This window comes from Leucoraja erinacea, chromosome 13 (assembly GCF_028641065.1).
Source record: "Leucoraja erinacea ecotype New England chromosome 13, Leri_hhj_1, whole genome shotgun sequence".
Lineage (NCBI taxonomy): Eukaryota > Metazoa > Chordata > Chondrichthyes > Rajiformes > Rajidae > Leucoraja > Leucoraja erinaceus.
The window spans coordinates 2,666,755-2,688,204 of NC_073389.1; positions in this window are offsets into that span (position 1 = coordinate 2,666,755).

Here is a 21,450-nt window from a genome sequence, read left to right on the forward strand (position 1 = left end):
AGTAATGAAATACTCCTTCATGTGTAATGAATGTTGACAATTGCTGACTGCATTCTGCTAGGTGTACCTGAAGGTAGCTTCGGTGCATGTCCAGTTTTGTGGACTCTGTTGAACCGTGGAACATCGCAGAGAGCTCTTGTATTGTTGGCAGAGGATATTTGTCCGTAATGATGGCGTTGTCGACTGATTTGAGATCGATGCAAAGTCTGAGTTCTCCGTTCTTGCGTCGCGCGATGACAAGATTCGATATCCAAGGGGATGAATCGATGCGTACAATGCGTATCATTTTCGAGTCGCTTCAGTTCAGTTGAGACTTCCGAGGGAATGGAAAACGGTAGACGCTGTAGGGATTGTGAAACAGGCAGGACTGATATGTCTACACGAAGTGGGTGGCAATACCCTTTAACTACTCCAAAACCAGAGAAAAGGGAAGGATACTCATGCTCATAGCCCGCGTCGCTGATCACATTGATGTTCGCGCCGTTGAGTCCTGAAGCTTGAAACCTAGTCGATCAAACAAATTGACTCCCATCAGACACTTTCCTTCTGCGATGTAGAATGTGAAGCGATCATGCTTGATTCCTTTGTAGCAAACAGGAACTGTCACTAGCCCTCTCGTGGGTATGGTTTAACCATCACAAGAGCAAAGAGTGTCCCTCTGGGGAGCAAGTGGGTCGTCCAAAAAAGGCCTACGCTCAAAATAGATACCTTTCCCCCACATCTATGAGAAGCAATACCGAGGTCCGAGCAATCTCGACCCTGCAGTCTTTGAAAGCACATGTGAACCGAACATCCTGGTCAGCCCTGTCCTTTATGGAGTATACGTCATGTACACCCGGAGATTCATCGTCTACATGGTGGACAGATGACTCTTTCTTCTTCGACAACCGGCAGACTTTCGCGAAGTGATTCAGCTTTGAACACGCGTTCCACCGTTTACCGTAAGTGGACATTCCTTGGGAGCGTGCGTCTGGCCACAATTCGGTCACTGCTTGTTTGAGCGATTATTTTCTTACTGTTTCTGAATGCCCTGCACTGGTGCTGTGTTCTTCTGATGAGATGAATGACCAGATGCTCCCTCAGTGCTTGCCATCGAATGTTGTTTGAGCACCTTGGCATCATGCATCACACTTTCAATTTGCACGGCTAATTCTTGTGCCTTTTCGAGTTTGAGATCATCATTCTCCATTAGAAGGCGCCCTCTGATCCGCGGGATAGAAGTCTTTTCTATCAGCTGGTCTCTCACCAACTCACCAGTAAGAGCCCCAAAATTGCACTTTGCAGCTAGTTCTATCAATGAAGAAACAAATTGCTTCACTAGTTCGCCATGTCCCTGTGAACGTTGACGAAAATGCTATCTCTCTATCAACACACTTGTCTTTGGGCCAGAATATTTGCCAAGTGCAGTAACAGCATCACTGCACTGTCAAATTGCGCAAGATCCGCTGTCCCTCCGTTCCGGGGCAATGCAGCAGGCGGTGAGCGTCCGAGATGGCCTCGCCGTTCAGGCTGTTTGCGATCAAGTATGTGGTGAAACTTTCGAACCATTGTCCCCATGGTACAGGTGGCTCTCCTGGACTTTCCAAGAATGGAGATGGGGCAGCAAGAGTTAAACTAGCCATCCTTGTCACCGGATGTTGTGTTTGACGGATAATAACTCAATATCGATTCATGTTGATCCGCGTCGGCAAGTGGGTTTATTCAAGCCAAGATCGCTGCATGACTGATTCCAAGAAAACATACATATAGGGGCAGAGCCCTCTTGTGGTGACTGGAAGGACATCTTACATAGGTACAACAGGCGTCAGTCTACCCAACAGAAGGGGAGGAGTTGTACAGTTTGAAAGCAACAGGGAAGGAGGACCTCCTGAAGTTTTCTGTCCTCCCCTCCAGTGGAGTATGACCCTAAATTATTCACTAATTTATTTGGACGAATCCTGATTGATGAGAATATGTTACAGTTGATAATATAGTTGCTAAACCAGTTATACACATCTAATACAAGGGGGGGTGGGGCTGAGTGATCACTGATCACTGGCCTTAGGGGTACCCAGTGAGGGAGTGGAGCGACTGAGTGGAACGCTCCCCCACCGTTGTGACTTGTTGAAATTTGATGTATTAAAATCATGTTTTAGTGCATTGTAGAAGTATGATTTCAATGTTTTTTGTTTGAAGTATTTTTAAGATAATGTAGGGCCTACATGAGTGATAGGAGCAGGTGATGATTATTTCCCAGGTCGGCTCGTTTGCCCCAGGTTTGGCTGTGACACCCAGGTCGGCTGCGTGCCCTGTGAATGGCTGCAGTTCCCAGGTCGGCTCACTTGGGTTCGCTTGAGTTTGGGTTACGGGCCGGACCCGGGCCGTAGGTTGCCGACTCCTGTGTTAGGCCTCATTGTGTCGTCCCCATGTTTTAAAAGCAATTTGGCCCAAGTCTATCTTTCTTGGCTAACAATCTAGCCTTTGGTCTCCCAAGACGCAGGTAAATTTTCGGGCCTTATTTTAGGGTAAAATATAGCGTTTTGACGAGTCGAGACGGTGAGTAGATTTAAATTGTTTTATTTTAGAACGGAAAACAACAAATTTACTCAAATCGGTAAGACAGCCAAAAGCACGATGCTACTTCCACAAGTGTGGCGCTAAAATGAATTAACACTGTAAAAAGCAAGCAAAACGAACCCCCCCATACCCACGTGATCTGTGCAGCCAATCCGAGGGATTGACTAACCAGAGCCACCACTAGGTGTCGCTACAGCGTCTTCATTGCCGGGAAATACGGCAGATCAAAGAAATTTACTTACCACATTTTTTGTACACGAACTGCATTCTTCTCTCTTTGTTTCTTAACATACTCTTAAGATAATGACAATCCATGTTTGAAAAACCCGCCAAGAAACTTGCGCTGTGCATGCGCAGTAAGCTGCTGAGCAGCGCATGCACGCAGTCCACAGAGCAAAGGCAGAATTTCACTGCCTTTATAGACCGTTGTCATTGAAGGCTTGAAGCAGCGTCGACGACACGTGAGCTGCACATACGTGTTACATACACTGCGGATGAAAGGCACGGGAGTATTATGCCTACCTAAGAGAATGTTCATAATTCACCCGTGCCTTTACTATTTATATTTAATAATTACCATTTTATAATATTAGTCAGGGTAGGCACTACCTACCTTGCCTACCCTAACAGCATTTACCTGCAGTGTGGAAACAGGACCTTCAGCCCAACTTCCCCACACCAGTCAACAATGTCCCAGCAACATGAGTCCCACTTGCTTGCGTTTGATCCATCGGATTCAGATTCAATCTTTATGGTCATTGTGCAGTGTACAGTAGAGACAACGAGATGCAGTTAGCATCTCACCCAGAAGAGTGAACGTAGAATAATGGAACAGTAAAATATATATATGTACATACAGTAGCAGTAGTGCAATTTTTCTGGGGGGAGGAGTGTCCGGGGGGGGGGGGGGGGCAGTCACCGAGGTATGGCAGAGTTAAGTAGTGTAACAGCCGCAGGGAAGAAGCTGTTCCTGGACCTGCTGGTCCGGCAACGGAGAGACCTGTAGCGCCTCCCGGATGGGAGGAGGGTAAACAGTCTGTGGTTGGGGTGAGAGCAGTCCTTGACGATGCTGAGCGCCCTTCGCAGACAACGCTTGCTCTGGACAGACTCAATGGAGGGGAGTGAGGAACCGGTGATGCGTTGGGCAGTTTTCACCACCCTCTGCAGTGCTTTCCGGTCAGAGACAGAGCAGTTGCCGTACCATACTGTGATGCAGTTGGTAAGGATGCTCTCGATGGTGCAGCGGTAGAAGTTCACCAGAATCTGAGGAGACAGATGGACCTTCTTCAGTCTCCTCAGGAAGAAGAGACGCTGATGAGCCTTCTTGACCAGTGTTGAGGTATTGTGGGTCCAAGAGAGGTCATCAGAGATGTTGACCCCCAGAAACCTGAAGCTGGAAACACGTTCCACCTCCGTCCCGTTAATGTGGATGGGGGTGTGCGTGCCGCCCCAGACCTTCTGTAGTCCATAATGTGCTCCTTGGTCTTCGTGGAGTTAAGGGCCAGGTTGTTGTCAGCGCACCATGCTGCTAGGAACTGGACCTCCTCCCTATAGGCCGACTCATCGTTGTCGCTGATGAGGCCAATCACCATTGTATCATCTGCATACTTGATGATGGTGTTAGTCCCATGTACAGGTGTGCGGTCGTAGATGAAGAGGGAGTAGTGGAGGGGGCTCAGGACACAGCCCTGTGGAACGCCGGTGTTCAGGGTGGGGGTTGAAGAGGTGTCGTTGTCGAACCTAACAGACTGGGTCTGTTGATTAGAAAGTCCAGTATCCAGTTGCAGAGGGAGGGATCGATGCCCAGGTCGCTGAGTTTGGTGATCAGTTTTGAGGGGATAATGGTGTTAAATGCTGAGGTGTAATCGATGAACAGCATTCTCATGTAGGTGTCTCTGTTGTCGAGGTGGGAGAGGGCGGAGTGAATTGCCGTTGAGATGGCATCCTCCGTACTCCTGTTCTTGCGGTAAGCGAACTGATAGGGGTCCAGAGTGGGAGATAGGCAGCCTTTGAGTTGTGCCAGGACCAGCCTCTCGAAGCACTTGGTGATGATGGGAGTAAGTGCAACTGGGCGGAAGTCGTTGAGGTTCGCCGCAGTGGAGTGTTTTGGCACCAGCACGATGGAGGTGGTTTTAAGGCACGTGGGGACAACTGCTTTGGCAAGTGACAGGTTGAATATGTCAGTCCAATCGTCTGTCAGCTGCGCAGCACAGGCCCTGAGGACGTGCCCGGGGATGCCGTCAGGGCCAGCAGCCTGTCGTGCATTAATCCTGTTCAGTGCCACATACATGTCGTAGTGGGTGAGTGTGAGGGGCTGGTGATCAGCAGGGAGCACAGCCTTGATGGCCATCTCTTGATTGTCCCTGTCAAAGCAGCCATAAAAGCGGTTAAGCTCCTCAAGGAAGGAGGCGTCGCTGGATGTGGGGGTGGTGTTGGTGGATCTATAGTCCGTGATGGCCTGGATGCCTTGCCACATGCGTCGGGGGTCGGAGTTGTTATTGAAGTGCTCCTCAATCCTTAGCTTGTAGCTATGCTTGGCCTTCTTGATGCCCCTCTTCAGGTTAGCCCTGGATGAACTGTAGGCTCGAGCATTTCCTGACCTGAAAGCGGTGTCCATCCAAACCTGTGCTATCCATTCTCTCTCACCTTACTTTGTAATTCGATATCACTACTTACATGTCTCACAAACAGAGCATTAACATTACCAGAAATACTTTTTAATTGACTGTCATGGGGCATAGTGGATGTGTACAATGATGACACAAAGTACAAGGGCAGTGTGCATTTGCCATTGTAGCATCCATCTCTATGTTGACCTTCGTTTTAACAAATACTGCATTTGCTGAGATCGTTCATTTTGTTTGCACTAAAATAAACTATTTTTCTACTTTTTACGCCTCAGTTTAATTTGGTGTCTTTAATTCGCACTGTCACTTGATTTATGTCAATGTACAAATTAAATAAATGACATTGCAGCTTTGAATAAGTTTGCACCTTCCAGTAGCAATGTTACAAAATTTTGAGATTTTAAAAATCAAGTCTGGAATTTATCCCATCCGATAAAGCATGAAAAGAAGTTTAATCTGACACCTAATTCACTTTCATATCTTTAGTATTAAAGATATTATGGCCATTTTCATACTCGGAAATTAGCATCTTGTTCCCTATTGCTTTTCCATTGACTTAACTCAAAAGCTGTGATCGAGGACAGTCAAAAGCCCATAACTTTCTTAAAAATTAAGAGAACTGAATGAAATGTTCAGTTATTATCGTTTGAAGCATTCTGAAACAAATATGAAACAATCTTACTTGGATGACCTGAAATTAAAGCATATAATTAGTTAGTTACCTAATTGTAGCTAATTGCAAAATTCAATTACTAGATCTAAACATCTATCCATTTCTTAAGAAAAACTTAACATTTTTAAATAGCCTAAGTGTCCAAATAACATTCACACAAGAATTCACAATATAACATGATTTTTAAATCTCATTGTCATGAATTTATAGGCCAAATGGAAGGAATTTAGTGTTTAGTTCCCGTAAATTAATGGCCATTTAAATCATCTTGCGAGTGAGATTTTGTGGAATGCGATCGTTTGGAACATTACGGTTGCGGTGAATTTAAACCCCATTTCGGCAAGAAAAACACTGCCGGTTCGTATGGGGCCTTAATCACATTTTCTCCAATTAAATTTTGATTAAAGTAATCCTAAGAAGCAAGTTTATAAGTAAAATAGACGACTTATCTTATGTTTTGTCCCGTGCGTGAGATCCGTCCCATTGACGGCGTTAGAAGTAGATTTTTATTTTACTCCAGTGATTAAATTGTCCAGTGGTTTTTTTTTTAAACTTCCAAGAACGGCAGTCGGAACGATTTTTCAGCACCAGGTAGTAGCCCAAGAAAATATATTTTGGACAGGCAGGAGAAAAAGGCATTTTAATCCCGCCCCCCCCCCTCAAAGACACCAAAGTCACACACATGGCCAGTGACAGAACTGCAGTGCCGCTGCAGGTAAGTTTTGTAACATACCTACTTCCCGTGTTAACATAATCTGTCTTTAGATTGTAATTGTCGCTCATAAAATATTGTGCAACTATATCTATTCCTTGTGTAGTTACTTTTAACATAAAATAATTAATAATTGTACAGCATTCCATGGGCCGCGGAACCGTGGGTCTAGGGGAGCTGCAGCCCCCCCTGCACTTTTTTGGCTAGACATGTCTCAATGTCTCCGGCTTTGGACGATGCGCTGCTGTGCTCTGAGCAACCTGTATGGGTGTTGGAGAGCCGGGGCAGAGGGAGAGATGGGAGTGGAAGCAGCGGTGGGGGCAGATGCGGATGGGGAGCCAGGGCTGGCGAGTGTTTGCCGGGCTGGCAAGTCGCTCGCTGAAGCTCCGGCCATGGAGCAGCCTCAGTGCAAGTGTCCCGGACCGTCGGAGGTAACTGAAGCATTGCGCCGCTGCCATGAGAGTCTCTGCGCCAAATTCGCCCTGGTGACTGGCATGGACCAGACTGCGGTTCGGTGCATCCTGGAGGACAACCAGTGGCTGCTGGAAGTAGGTACCAAGCACTGGGTAGAAGCGGTGGAAGATATGGGGGTGTTTGGAGAAAGCATCTTTCTTGCCTGCTAGATTTTCACTTACTGTAACTGCAGGAAAAGTGTTCCTGATGTTGGGGGAGTTCAGAATCAGGGCCACAGTTTAAGAATAAAGGGTAGGCCAGTTAGGACTGAGATGAGGACAAACTTTCTTCAAGCAGAGAGTTGTGAATCGGTGAGAATTCTCTGCCACAGAACGCAGTGGAGGCCAATTCACTGGATGTTTTCAAGAGAGAGTTACATTTAGCTCTTGGGGGGGAATTCACTTACTTTGGAGCAGGAAAATAAAAAAAAGGGGTACGAAGATCAAGTGGGATGGGGGGCTGCAGATGGGTAGTCCAGAGGGTGACTGTGGCACACTTTCTTGCCTGGCCGAGGGATTTTGTAGATCACTGAGATGTTTGCCTGCCACATTTTCAAGCAGAGAGTGTTCAACTGATTTGGTGAGAAGTTCAGAATTGACAGACCACAGTGAGGGCATTTCACTGGGCTGGCTAGTTTAAAAGCAATGAAAGAAAAAAAAAAAAAAACTTTTCTGCAAAGAAGAGGTTGGGAATCGGTGAGAATTCTCTGCCACAGAACGCAGTGGAGGCCAATTCACTGGATGTTTTCAAGAGAGAGTTACATTTAGCTCTTGGGGCTAGCGAAATCAAGGGATATGGGGAAAAACAGGAAAGGGGTACTGATTTTAGATGAACAGCTATGATCATAATGAATAGCATTGCTGGCTCGAAGGGCCGAATGGCCTATTCCTGCATCTATTTTCTATTCTTGAGTATATGGCAATAAACCTCGACCACTTGATTTTGAAGCATTCATGCATAGTGGAGGTATAATGTAGTCATAGAGTGATACACTGTGAAAACAGGCCCTTCAGCCCAACTTGCCCACACCCGCCAACATGTCCCAGCTACACTACCCCATATCCCTCGATACCTGTCCTATCCATGTATCAGTCCAACAGTTTCTTAAATGTTGGGATAGTCCCTGCCTCAACTACCTCCTCTGGCAACTTGTTCCATACACCCACCACCCTTTGTGTGGAAAAAGTTACTCCTCAGATTCTTATGAAATCTTTTCCCCTTCACCTTAATTCTGTCCTCTGATCCTCGATTCACCTACTCTGGGCAAGAGACTCAGTGCATTGAAATGTATATTTCCAATGCATTTAGATTTCTCGAAAGGCTTCCTTTAAAAAAAGTTACGTTTCCACAAACACATACCCCTTTTATTAATGTCATGGTTTGATGATTCTAATTTCAAATCAAAATGAAATATACGTCAAAAGGAGAACGCATACTTTCAAAATACACTGATTTTTTTTCCCGAGCAAAACATAATTTGTATGACTTTGCAAAATCAGGAAATGTTAAGATTATGTCTTGTCCCTTTTCCAACTACAAAAAAAAATAGCACAAAATTATAACACATTTAAAAGTTATTTGTCAGATTTTCTGTACCATGGCATTGGCGTTGATCCGAGGGGGTGGGCGGGAGGTGAGGAGGGGGGGGGGGGATATGTGGCTTGTATTATTTTCCCCCAGTTTTTGGAGATACATTTTTGGAGATAAACAAATGTACATAACTAAAAGTCTCATCTTGACTACTTCCTGTCTGCGCTGTATATTGATTTTAGAAAAAAATACTACCTTATATCGCTATGGTTTTTGGCCAGCCTACTGACATTCCTCCTCCACTGAGGCAGCCCTGAGGATTTTTACAATTGATGAACAATAAAAAAGTTATAAGTGTTTAAAAATTTTTGAGATCAGCTGATTGGTCCTCTCGCCTGTCAATCACCATGATGAAGGTAACGTCCATTCTGGGGGAGGCAGGACTATAAAACCCAGGATGCCTGGACGTGAGTCAGTCACTCTGGAAGATCGCGAGGGAGAGACTCTGTCTGATTCTGCTGTGAGTCAACTGAACTGTGAGTTTACTGCACTGTGAGTCTGCAACGTACTTGCAATAAATGATTTGTTAGCCCTTAATGAAAATAAAATGAGTTTGGCCTGCCCTGTGCTTGAAAATGAAATGGCAACGGCATTGAAATGAAATGAAAATGAGATGAGTTGTTCGGCCTGCCCTGTGTTCAAAAATGAAATGGCAATGGAAATGCAATGAAATGAAAATGAGATGAGATGTTCAACCTGCCCTATGCTTGAAACTGAAAGGGCAATGGAAATGAAATGAAATGAAAATGAGATGAGCTGTTAGGTCTGCCCTGTGCTTCAAACTGAAATGACAATGGAAATGAAATGAAATGAAAATTAGATGAGTTGTTCGGCCTGCCCTGTGCTTGAAACTGAAATGGCAATGGGAATGAAATGGCAATGGAAATTAAATGGAGTTGTTCGGCCTGCCCTGTGCTTGAAACTGAAATGGCAAGGGAAATGAAATAGAAATGAGATGAGTTGCTCGGCCTGCCCTGTGCTTGAGACTGAAATGGCAAAGGAAATGAAATGAAATGAAAATGAGATGAGTTGTTCAGCCTGCCCTGTGCTTGAAACTGAAATGGCAATGGAAATGAAATGAAATGAAAATTAGATGAGTTGTTCAGCCTGCCCTGTGCTTGAAACTGAAATGGCAATGGGAATGAAATGGCAATGGAAATTAAATGGAGTTGTTTGGCCTGCCTGAAACCATTTCGGCCCACAAGGTCCTAAGTAGCCGAGAAACCAGTCCCTTTTGCTCAAAATGCCCGTATTAGCCCAGGAAGAGTGCCAGGCCAGGAAAAGTCCAAAAAAAGTGCCTTTCACTGAGATTTCACTCAGATTTTTTTTGGTCCCTTAAGTCCATCAGGCCTGTACTAGCCCGGGAGGAGTCCCTTGGGCCCATCACTAAGAATTCCCCCTCCAAGTATTAAACCTTACCCCAGTATTTGTCTCCCTCCCTTCATTGGCTCCCTGTGAGATCCTGACCAGGATACACATTCCTCCTTCATTGCTGTGTTCTGCAGAAATGGATGAAACATGTCTAAAATTGATTCCCCACCCTCTCCCCCTTCACTCTCACGTTTTGGACAGAATTTCTGACAGTTTCTGAGCTGCCAACCCACCAGCCCTGAGTGACTGAGCTGCCAGCCCACCAGGCCTGAGTGGCTGAGCTGCCAGCCCACCAGGCCTGAGTGACTGAGCTGCCAGCCCAAGAATCCATTCGGCCCACTATGTCCCTACTAGACCTCTGGAAACCAGTCCCTCTAGGCCCACAACACCCATACTAGCGCTCCAGAATGCCCCACCCAACTGGCCACCATGCTGACTGCCTACCCTGAGTAATTACCCACGGCACCTGCCTGTAATATATGTATGTGTGTGTGTGTGTGTGTGTGTGTGTGTGTGTGTGTATATATATATATATATATATATATATATATATATATATATATATATATATATATATATATATATATATATCTACACACACACACACACACACACACACACATACATATATATATATATATACACACACACACACATATATATATATATACACACTATATATATATATATATACTAGACCAAGTGCAGACCCGTTGGGTCTGCTCCCCCAATGGTGTGATCCCCCAACCCAATATTCCACCATGCACCCGTCTCCTCCATTGGAACTGAGCCCGTTCCCAAATGTAAGATTGCAGCCCTCCCCTGCCTGCTGCTGCAGTGAAAAGTTCAGTGTTCCTCTCTTGCAACTTTGTTTCGAAGTGTGTTGGAAGCTGACATGTAAATGGAGAAGCCCGTTTATTTTTGAAATACTTGGGGGTGGGTGGGGGGGAGGGGGGGGGGAGAAGGATTTGATTAAAAACATGTACTTCAACACGACAAAATGAAATGAGGAGCAGATACTTAGAAAGAAAAGCGAAATCTCTACCGAAATGGAAAATATCTCGGAGATTGAGAGTCTGGATTGGGTGTGGCAATGAATCAAAGGAAGAAATGCAGCCGGCAGCCGTACATGCAAATGAATCCATTCCGATTGGACATCTGCGAGCATCGGCCATTCCGATTGGACATCTGCGAGTATCGGGCACGAATCGAAAGGCAGGAAGGGATCCGTACTGCAGGCGGACGGACGGATTTGAGTTTTATATATATATAATATAATTAAAAGTCTGATCTTGACCACTTCCTGTTTGCACTGCATATTGATTTTGGAAAAAATGCTACCACTTACGCTGTGATTTTTGGCCATCTTACTCAGTCTCTCTCTGTTGCGCAGGACAAGAGGATATTTCCTATCGATGAAAAATAAAAGACTTACTAATGTTTTAAAAATGTTGTCAATCTCGTGTCAATCACGCCATGAAGGCCACGCCCCTTCCGGTGGGAGGGGGGAAGGACTATAAAACCCGGAAGTGTGGACGTGCCTCAGTCGCTGCAAGATGGGGGAGCAAGTGGTCACGACTCTCAGTCTGAGCTGTGAATAACACTAAACACATGTCTACTAAACTGTGAGTGTCATTTTACTGACCTGTGAGTGCCCTTAATGTGGTTTGAAAATGAAGTTTGAAAATGAAAATGTGGTTTCAAAATGAAGTTTGAAATGAAAATGTGGTTGGTTTGAAAAGCAAGCAAAATGTGGTTGGTTTGAAAAGCAAGCAAGGTGTGGTTGGTTCAAAAAGCAAGCAAGGTGTGTTTGGTTCGGAAACCAAGCAAGGTGTGGTTGTTTCGAAAAGCAAGTTTGAAAATCTATATAATTAAAAGTCAGATCTGGACCACTTCCTGTTTGCGCTGTATATTGATTTTAGAAAAAGTGCTACCACTTACAGCTGTGATTTTTGGCCATCTAACTCAGAGCCTCCTCCAGCTGTCAGGACTAGAGGATGTTTCCCATCGATGAAAAATAAAAGACATTAATGTTTTAAAAATGTTGAGAATCTCTCTCCTGTCAATCATCCCATGAAGGCCACGCCCCTTCCGGTGGGAGGGGGAGGGACTATAAAACCCAGAAGTGTGGACGTGCCTCAGTCGCTGCAAGATGGGAGGTGGAGAGGTCACGACTCTCAGTCTGAGCTGTGAATCAACTGAACACTGAACACATGTCTACTAAACTGAGTGTGGTTTTATGTGCTTTTATGTGGTTTATTTGGAACTGTGTTTGGAAGGAATAAATGTTTTACAGTGCCTTTTAAGTGCCTTTTAACTCTGCCTCTTAACTGTGCCTTTTAAATGTGCCTTTTAACTGTGCCTAATTGAAAAGTGTGGCTATTGACTGTGTCTTTATTTTAAAATGTGTTTTGCTTTATAAATGTGGCTTGCGTTTTAAATGTGGCTTGCTGTGCAACAGTTTTTGTAAGGAAACCTTGTGAATAAACATTTTATTAGATCAGGACTGTGTTTAAAGCAAAATTGCCACTCAATCCATGACTTCTGCTTAGTTGAGAGGTGGCGCTGATTGCGCCATTTCTGCTTAGTGGAGAGGTGGTGATGATTGCGTAATTTCCAGTGAGATCAGAGCTGCATTTACAGACCATTACCACTGATGGCTTGAACCAGCGTCGACGGCACGTGAGTAGCACATACTTCCGTGTTTTAAATGTACTGCAGATGAAAGGTACGGGAGAATTATGCCTCCCTAAGAGATCGATCTTAGATAAAATATATACAAAATATATATAAAATGACCATAAATAGTAAAGGCAATGGAGAATTATGCTTAATTCTCCAGTGCCTTTACTATTTATGGCCATTTTATATATGTTTTATATATATTTTATACAAATAAAATAATGACCATTTTATAATTTTAGTCATGGTAGGCACTGCCTACCTTGCCTACCCTGACGGCACGTTCCTGCAGCACTCTTATTGCTGTGAGGTTGAATTTGCTGCCTCCACTCAGCTTGGAGTGCTGTGAGGTTGGACTTGTTGCCTGCAACCTTTTTGCTGTGAGGTTGGACTTGCTGTGTGTGTATATATGTATATATACATGTGTGTGTGTGTGTGTGTGTATATATATATATATCTTCTATATAACGGTCTGCACTTGGTCTAGTTAATATATAAAACTCAAACCCATCCGTCCGCCTGCAGTACGGATCCCTTTCTGCCTTTCGATTCGTTCCCGCCGTGCGATGTCGCAATGCCCGATGCTCGCGGACGTCCAATCGGAATGGATCCATTTGCATGTACGGCTTCCGGCCGCGTTTCTTCCTTTGATTCTCTGTAACTCCGAAACCGGACGCAGAATCGCCGACGTCTTTTCCATTTCGGTAGAGATTTCGCTTTTCTTTCTAAGTATCCGCTCCTCATTACATTTTGTCGTGTTTAAGTACGCTTTTTTAATCAAATCCTTCACCCCCCCCCCCCCCCTCCACCACAATATTTCAAAAATAAACAGGCTTCTCACCCATAGAAACAGCCCCAGCCCCAGCCCCCTGGTGAACGTTCCATCGTGTGATGTCATAATGCCCAATGCTCAAATACATTGTTGCCATAGAGAACGCTCAGCGATTATTCAAATTCTTCACTAACTGTCATTCTGATTTTGCTTGTGAAGTGAAAAGTCCTGAATTGCATTTGTCTGATGCAGGAAGATTGTTCCAGATGTTGGGAAAGTCCAGGACAAGCGGGACACAGTTTAAGGATAAAGGGGAAATCCTTTAGTACTGAGATGAGGAAAACATTTTTCACACAGATAGTGGTGAGTCTCTGGAACTCTCTGCCACAGAAGGTAGTTGAGGCCAGTTCATTGGCTATATTTAAGAGGGTTAGATGTGGCCCTTGTGGCTAAAGGGATCAGGGGGTATGGAGAGAAGGCAGGAACAGGATACTGAGTTGGATGATCAGCCATGATCATATTGAATGGCGGTGCAGGCTCGAAGGGCCGAATGGCCTACTCCTGCACTTAATATCTGTTTCTATGTGTCCCTCTCCTCACCCCTCTCCCTCTGCCACCCATCTCTCTCTCCCCCACCCCCCCCCTTCCCTCTCTACCACCACCCCCTTCCCTCTCTACCACCACCCTCTTCTCCCTACCCCTCTGTCCCTCTTTCACCACTCCCCCTACCCATCCCTCCCCTCTCTTCCACTTCTACCCCCTTCCCCCACGCCTCTCCCACCCCCACCCATCTCTCTTCCCCTCTCCTTCCCCTACCCCTCTGTCCCTCATCCACCACTCCCCCGTCCCTCTTCTACCACTCCCTCTACCCCTCTACCCCTCCCTCCCTCCCCACTCTTCCTTCTTCTCTCCCACTCTCTCCTCCCCTCTCCTCACCCCACCCCCCTTCCCTCTACACCCCACCCTCTTCCCTCTCTTTCCCCCCCCCACACCCTTCCCCTATCCCTCTGTCCCTCTTCCATCACTCCCCCGCCTACCCCTCTCCTCCTCCCTCCCCACTCCTCCTCTTTCCCCCCACCCCTCTCCCCATCCCTCCCTCCTACCCTCCCTCCCCATCCCCCCCTCCCCCAAAGCTCTCTCCCTATCCCTCGCCCCTTACCCCGCTCTCCATTCCCTCCCAAATCTATCCCGTTTCCTCCTCCTCCCTCCCCCCCTCTTCTCACCCCCCCGCAAACGCCGTTCGCAAACGCCGTTGGGGAAACAGATGTCACAATGCCCAATGCTCAAAGGCATTGTTGCCATAGAGGGAGTACAGAGAAGGTTCACCAATGGAGAGAGTACAGAGGAGATTTACTAGAATGTTGCCAGGGTTTCATCAACTAAGTTACAGAGAAAGGTTGAACAAGTTAGGGCTTTATTCTTTGGAGCGCAGAAGGTTAACGGGGGACTTGATAGAGTTCTTTAAAATGATGAGAGGGATAGACAGAGTTGACGTGGATAAGCTTTTCCCACTGAGAGGAGGGAAGATGCAAACAAGGGGACATGACTTGAGAATTAAGGGACAGAAGTTTAGGGGTAACATGAGGGGGAACTTCTTTACTCAGTGAGTGGTAGCTGTGTGGAATGAGCTTCCAGTGAAAGTGGTGGAGGCAGGTTCATTTTTATCATTTAAAAATAAATTGGATAGTTATATGGACGGGAAAGGAATGGAAGGATATGGTCTGAGCGCAGGTATATGGGACTAGGGGAGATTATACGTGTTCGGCACGGACTAGAAGGGTCGAGATGGCCTGTTTCCATGCTGTAATTGTTATATGGTTATATGGTTAAGGTTCACCAGACTGATTCCTGGGATGTCAGGACTTTCATATGAAGAAAGACTGGATAGACTCGGCTTGTACTCGCTAGATTTTAGAAGATTGAGGGAGGATCTTATAGAAACTCCTGATTACATTTTGTCGTATTTATGTACACATTTTTAATCAAATCCTTCTCCCCCCCCCCCCCCCCCCCCCCCCCCTCCCAATATTTCAAAAAAAAAACTGGCATCTCACCCATAGAATCAGCCCCTGGTGAACGTTCCATCGTGTGATGTCACAATGCCCAATGTTCACATATGTCCAATCGGAATGGAATCATTTACATATGCCTTTGCAGGAGCACCAGCACCCGCTGAACGTTCCATCGTGTGATGTCACAATGTCCAATGCTCAAAGACATTCTTGCCATAGAGGGAGTACAGAGAAGGTTCACCAGACTTATTCCTGGGATATCAGGACTTTCATATGAAGAAAGACAAGATAGACTCGGCTTGTACTCGCTAGAATTTAGAAGATTGAGGGCAGATCTTATAGAAACGTACAAAATTCTTAAGGGGTTGGACAGGCTAGATGCAGGAAGATTGTTCCAGATGTTGGGGAAGTCCAGAACAAGGGGTCACTGTTTAAAGATGTGGAAATCCTTTAGGACAGAGATGAGAAAAACATGTTTCACACAGAGAGTGGTGAATCTCTGGAATTCTCCGCCACAGAAGGTAGTTGAGGCCAGTTCATTGGCTAGATTTAAGAGGGAGTTAGATGTGGCCCTTGTGGCTAAAGGGATCAGGGGGTATGGAGAGAAGGCAGGTACAGGTTACTGAGTTGGATGATCAGCCATGATCATATTGAATGGTGGTGCAGGCTCAAATGGCCGAATGGCCTACAACTGCACAATTTCTATGTTTCCCTCTCCTCACCCCTCTCCCTCTCCCACCCATCCCACTATCCCCCATCCCCCCTTCCCTCTCTCCACCCACCCTCTTCCTCCTACCCCTCTTCCAGCACTCCCCCTACCCCTCACCTCCTCCCTCCCCACTCTTCCATGTCTCCCCCTTCCCCCTCCACTCTCCCTCCCCACTCTTTCCACTCTCTCCCCCCACCCCTCTCCCACTCCCTCCCCTCCACATCCCCACCTCCCCCACATCTCTCTCCCCACCCCCCTCTCTCACCCCCTACCCCGCTCTCCTTTCCCTCCAAAATCTGTCCCGTTTCCTCCTCCTCCTCTCCCCTCCCTCCCCTCTTCTCACCCCCCCCCCCCCCCCCCTGTGAGTTTGGGCGGTGGTTAATATCAGTGCTCCCCCCCCCCCCCCCCAACGGGTCTACACTTATGTACATACATTTACATATATACATATACATATACATATATATATATATACACATACATATATATATACATATATACATATATATACACACACACATATATATACAGTGGGACCTGTTGTGCCTAGTCCCTCAACGCGACCCATTCCCCAAAGCAATATTCCACCACTCACCCATAGCCCCCAACTGCGCAAGCACAGCTCATTTCCCCTCATCCCCCCCTCCCCTCCGCTTCATCCTCCCTCTTTCCCCTCTCCTCATCCCCTTCCTAATCCCTCCCTCACCTCTCCCTCCCTCTCCTTTCCCTTAGTCACTCCCACCCTCCCTCAACTTCTCTCCCCTCCCTACCCTCTCCTCTCCCTCTATTCCCCACTCCTCTCCCTCTATTTCCCCCTCATCCCCCCCCACTCTCCCTCCTCACCTCCCCCACTCTCCCCCTTCTCCGTCCCTACCCCCCTCCTCTCCCTCATACCCCCCACTCTCCCTCCTCACCTCCCCAGGATCTCGAGTTTGCCGCTCCTTTCCCGCACAGCAGGGGCGGTTTCTCTGGCTGCGGCTGCGGCTGCTCTGGCTGTCGCAGCTGTGGCCGTCCCCTCCGACCGCTTCAGGCCAACTGGCTGTGTGGCTGTGGGCGTGCAACGCCGGGCAACGCTGGGCGAGGCAGGCGCCACCGGTGAATGATAGGACAGGAAACCACTCTGCGTGCTGGTCACTGACAGGAGAGGAGACCAATCAGCGCATGCGCGGTTTATAAGATTTTTAAACCGTAATAATTTTGAAACTATACCATTGATTGGAACAAATGTTGGTGCACTTGAGCACAGGAGAAGTGTTATTGTGTACCGTTTTAGCACAAACAGAAAATAAATGCTAACCGGAAGAGTTTTAGTTATGTAAGTGGGACACATTGGATCCCAGTCACACAGGAGGCCTGGTCCCCTAATGCAACTCATTCCCCAACGTAATATTCCACCATTCACATTTTCCAACGCAACCCGTTCCCCCAACCCAATATTCCACCACTCATGCATAGCCCCTAACTACGCAGGTGCGGCTCATTTCCCCTCATCCCCGAGCACTCACTCCCTCTCCCCTTCATGTGTGGGAGGGAGGTGGGGTGTGTGGCGGGAGTGGGGTGGTAGGGGAGGAAGGGAGGCGGCATGTGTGTAGATGGGGAGGTGTAGGAGGAGGAAGAGGGTGGTGTGGGGGGGGGAGGCGTGGGGCGGGGGTGTATGGGGAGGTGTATGTGGGCAGGAGGGTTGTGGGAGGTGGTGGAGGGATGTGGGAGGGTGTGTGTGGCTGGGGGGGGGGTGTTGGGGCGGGGGGGTGTTGTGGGGGGGGGTGTGTGCGGGGAGGGGTATATATGGGCGGACTGGAGGGAGGTTGTGGGAAGAAGGGGAGAGGGGGGGTATCATGGGGGAGGGGGGCACGAGGCCGCAAGGGGAACCAGAAGGCTAGGGGCTGGAGCTGGCGGTGCGATGGAGACACGCAGGGGGCGCTGGTCACCGGTCTCCTCCGCCAGGATCAAAGTATCCGCTTTTCATTTGGTGACATCGACGACATCTCTGACTCCAGGCTAGGCTGAGCTGGGCTGGCTCTCCGACTCAGGGCTGGGCTGGGTCTCTGGTGCTGGGCTGGATCTCCACCGCTGCACTGCTTTGGGTCCCTCCCAAAATTGTGGAAAATTGTTGGAATCCCCCGCCGACCATCCTCAGCTCCAGTAAAGACGCAATGCCCCAGGAAGGGGGCGGACTGTCTCGGGAGTGACAGGAGAATCTGCGCAGCGTCGACTGGCAGGAGAAGAGATCGATAAGTGCACACGTGGTTAAAACTTTTTTTTTAAACTTTGCTAACTTGTACACCATTCAACCGATCGGAATCAAACTTGGTGCACTCGCAGCACAGGAGAGTGGTGAGTGAGCCGACGAAAAATCAGCGCTATCTCGTACCGTTTTTGGGCAAATAGAAAGATTGTACAAACCGGAAGATAACAAGATCAGAGTTTTAGTTATTTACTGTACTAAGTGGGACCCGTTGGGTCCCAGTCACACGGGAGGCCTGGTCCCCAAGCAACCCATTCCCCAACGCAATATTCCAACACTCATCCGTTCTCCCAATGCAACCTGTTCCCCCAATGCAATATTCCTCCCACCCATAGCCCCTAACTGCGCAGGTGCCACTGAGGGGTTCCCGTGGTGATGCCCCTGATCCCCCTTCCTCCCCTCACCCCCCCCACTACCCCCCTTGCTCTTCCCCCCCCCCCCCCCCCCCACCCCCCCACGCACTCACTCCATTCCCTCTCAACATCCCCCCCCCCCCTCGCATTCGCTCTGGCGGCACAGCCATTTCCCACCCATAGGGTCCCATTGTGACATAGAACACACAGGTATCACTGCGCAGGGACAGCGGACAGGCACAGCAAGTGGAAAAGGGATTTATTAAAGCTTAAAATGTGAATAACTCTTAAAATATTACAATAATTTAAACGTTAAAGATGAGATATATTGGCCACTCTTTCTTGTTGCGTCTCTTATTGCATTCTGCAGCCAGGGAAGGTGGTCGGCTTCAGGCGGGGCTGGGTGGGGGCTTGTGGGGGGAGCGTCCTACAACCAGGGGAGGGGCACGACTTCAGGCGGGGTGGGTGTGTAGAGTGGGAGGGTTGTGGGGAGGTGGGGGTATATGGGCAGGAGTGGTGGGGGTGTGTGTGGCAGGGGGGTGTAGAGTGGGATCGGAGGGGTATGTGGGCAGGCATGTGGGTGAGTTGGGAGGGGGTAGAGGGGAGGGGCTGTATGTCTGAGAGGGGGGAGAGGTGTGTGTGTGGGAGGTGGAGGAGCATGTGGGAGGGGGATGTGGAGGGCAGGTGTGGTGGATGTGTGGGGGAGTGGGGGGATGGGGGTGTGTGTGTGTGTGTGTAGGAGAGGGGTGTGTGTGTGGGCGGAGGGTGTGGAGGGGAGGGAGGGTGTGGGTGAGGGGGCTATGTGTTGGTGCGGTGTATGTGGGATGAATGGGGGGCAGCGAGCGTTGTGGAGCCAGGGGGGGTTGTGTGGGGATGGGAGGAGAGGTAGAGGTGTGGGTGGGAGAGAGCTCTGAGAAAAGACGGGGGTCGTGGGGGAGAGGGTGGTATTACGGGGGAGGGGGACAGGAGCCAGCGAGGGGGACCAGAGGGGAAGGTGCTGGAGTGGACGGTTCGATTGGGACTCACAGCAGGCGCTGGTTGCTGCATGTTCCCCGCCGCGACCAGATTCTCCGCTTTCCGTTTGACGACATCTCCTGCGCCGCGCTGGGCTTCCGGTCCCTCCGAAAATTGTGTCTGGTTGGAAACCTCCGCCGGCCATCCTCAGCTTCAGTGGAAGCGATGGAAACTTCCGCCGGCTATCCAGAGCCCCCCTTAGCTCCAGTAAAGACGCAATGGCGCAGGAAGGGGCGGACCGTCCGGGGAGTGACAGAAGAAAAGACCAATCCACGCGGCGCTGAACGGCAGGAGAGGAGCTCGATCTGCGCACGCGCAGTTTTTAAGATTTACAAACCTCTTTACCTTTTACATTAGACCACCGATCAGAACGAAACTTGGTGCAATCGCAGCACACGAGAACTGTGAGTAAGCTGGCAAAAAAATCATAGTGCTATCGCGTACTGTTTTTGCGCAAATAGAATGGCCGTGCAAACCGGAAGATAACAAGATCAGAGCTTTAGTTATGTATAGATTATTATTGATTATAGATAAATATCGATAGATGATAGATGTGTGTGTAATTCCACGGTGGCTCTTCGATGGCATCCAGGTATATGGGACTAGGGGAGTCCTACAGTCTGTTCTTTTTGTCTTTTTGTTGTTGTTTTTAGTGTGTTTAAAAAGTATGATTAATGTTCACTGGTTTGTTTTATAACCATATAACAATTACAGCACGGAAACAGGCCATCTCGACCCTTCTAGCCCGTGCCAAACACGTATTCTCCCCTAGTCCCATATACCTGTGCTCAGACCATAACCCTCCATTCCTTTCCTGTCCATATAACTATCCAATTTATTTTTAAATGATAAAAACGAACATGCCTCCACCACCTTCACTGGAAGCTCATTCCACACAGCCACCACTCTCTGAGTAAAGAAGTTCCCCCTCATGTTACCCCTAAACTTCAGTCCCTTAATTCTCAAGTCATGTCCCCTTGTTTGAATCTTCCCTACTCTCAGTGGGAAAAGCTTATCCACGTCAACTCTGTCTATCCCTCTCATCATTTTAAAGACCCCTATCAAGTCCCCCCTTAACCTTCTGCGCTCCAAAGAATAAAGCCCTAACTTATTCAACCTTTCTCTGTTACTTAGTTGCTGAAACCCAGGCAACATTCTAGTAAATCTCCTCTGTACTCTCTCTATTTTGTTGACATCCTTCCTATAATTAGGCGACCAAAATTGTACACCATACTCCAGAATTGGCCTCACCAATGCCTTGTACAATTTTAACATTACATCCCAACTTCTATACACCAAAAGTTTTCTTTACCACCCTATCTACACGAGAATCTACTTTTGGGGAACTGTGCACAGTTATTCCCAGATCCCTGTTCACCTGCATTCTTCAATTCCCTACCATTTACCATGTACGTCCTATTTCGATTTGTCCTGCCAAGATGTAGCACCTCACACTTATCAGCATTAAACTCCATCTGCCATCTTTCAGCCCACTCTTCCAACTGGCATAAATCTCTCTGTAGACTTTGAAAATCTACTTCATTATCCACAACCCCACCTATCTTAGTGTCATCTGCATACTTACTAATCCAATTTACCACACCATCATCCAGATCATTGATGTACATGACAAACAACAGTGGACCCAACACAGATCCCTGTGGCACCCCACTCGTCACTG